The 1887-nt window shown below is 26.2% G+C and overlaps 1 long non-coding RNA gene across 1 annotated transcript; it reads right to left on the bottom strand.

Moving 5' to 3' along the window:
• Positions 1–710: 710 nt before the first annotated feature.
• Positions 711–1528, bottom strand: LOC112637961. Its single transcript, XR_003122846.1, has 3 exons — positions 1485–1528; positions 1044–1392; positions 711–892 (listed from the first exon to the last, which is right to left on the bottom strand). It is a non-coding gene; the product is annotated as an uncharacterized LOC112637961 (long non-coding RNA).
• Positions 1529–1887: the final 359 nt, after the last annotated feature.

The raw sequence follows: 1887 nt of genomic DNA, 5'->3' as shown, positions 1-1887 counted from the left end.
TTCATGATATATTGCAATAATTAAAGTATGATTACTGATATAATCTGCCATGAAACTACAGAGAAAGCCAGCTTTAATTCTTTATTTTGTTCAATATTTTTAATAATATAATAATTAAATTAAAGTTCTATGAAAATATGCTTGAAATACTAAATAAAAAAGATTGTTTCTTATGTACAACCTTCTAAAGTTTAAGTAAACAAAAAATCATTGTTAATAATATATATATATAAATTGATAATTAAATAAAACAATTAATTAATTAATCGACACAATCCACGTTTTTTTTAGCTTTATGTCTAACATATATATATATGTATATATATTTTTATAAATAAAAAAATGTTTCTTTCTAATATAAATTAAATAAAAAGCATAATATGCCTTTAAATACTTTATATTCACACTTATTGCAATAAACCAATAAAGAATGCTTTTACATTCCTCCTTGTACTTTGGCATACATATCCTTTATGCCAATTATCTCACAACATGCTTTTATCGCATGATGACAAACAAGCCCATTATCCTTCATGAATTTTCTTTACAAATATTTTTATATTCTCAAATTGTGTAAAGAAATCATGTAACAAAAACTGAAAAATACAAAGTGATATTAAAAGAGAAGAAATAAATATTATATTATATAGTATTGACAAGTATTTTCTTACCAGTGTGTTCCTTATATGTAGGAATATACATTAATCTTGACCAGCCCTATTTTTAATCGTCTTTAGGGATGCTTTGGCTTTTGATAACGCAAATCCAGCCAATCCATTTCCATTCCCAGTTACTATAAATGAATTGATTCTAGTCTTACGTGCTAAATTACTGGTCATACAAGTTATCATTTTGTTTTTCAAAATCCAGGTTTCAAAACTTTCAAATGTATCTGCAGAAAACAAAGATATTAATTATATAAGATTCTAATATTTAGAACTGAAACACCAAGAAAAAAAAAATTGAAAATAGACATCGTATCACATGATTTTTGTATGTGTGTAATTTAACCATTATAATCCAATAATAGCATAAATATTAACCTTTTCCAATAAGATCTGATTCAATGCTTCTGCCATCCATTGTAACACTCCTCCAACCACATTCCAATGGTGATAATTTTATTTGCATTGGCCTGGTCTGACTTTGTGGTAATTCCATAAGTTTTTGCTTTCTTTCAAGATTTACAAGCAGTTTTAGCTGTTGAATTAATTCTTTTCCTCTAAACACAGAAGTGTTCAGACGTGTCCAGGAAATTGTATCGGAATTTTTCCCATGCCAATAATTTGCTCCTTATTTAGGTCTCTCTTTTCACTACTCTTCTTGCTCTACCTCTGCGTCTTCCTGCCCATTACTTGATACTTGTGCCCTTTCATAATTCATCTTCAGGTCCTATAGAACAAAAGCACAGTGAAATACAAACTATTTTCTACTGTAAATATAAACTATTATTAAAATGCTATATCCATAAAAGTTCTACTTACTATTCGCAAAGAACATAGTTTCTCACATTATTTAATAAAGTGACTATTTTAATAAATGTGAATGACTGACAAGTAATAAATTAAACAATATTAAACAATAATATATACCTGAAAAAAATTTCATAATTTTATTAGAATTAAATTGATAAATTAATTTTAAATACATATTATATGTTAATTACATATAATGATTTAGAGACAATGATATATTTCATTTGCGTTACCATTGTTTACAGATTGAACATTTTTATCAAATTATTTACAACTCTACAAATATGTAGCATACGACAAGCCATTTTTAAAATCTATAAAACAAACAACAAAATTGTTCATAGTTTTCACTCTGTTTTGTCATAGTCTGCTTTTAGGCGATCTCTGAAAGCAATGCATCCTATAAACAAAA

Source organism: Camponotus floridanus, unplaced genomic scaffold (assembly GCF_003227725.1).
Source record: "Camponotus floridanus strain SB8 unplaced genomic scaffold, Cflo_v7.5 scaffold226, whole genome shotgun sequence".
NCBI lineage: Eukaryota > Metazoa > Arthropoda > Insecta > Hymenoptera > Formicidae > Camponotus > Camponotus floridanus.
Note: the sequence above shows the minus strand (reverse complement) of the source record. Positions and strands in the feature narration are given on the sequence as shown.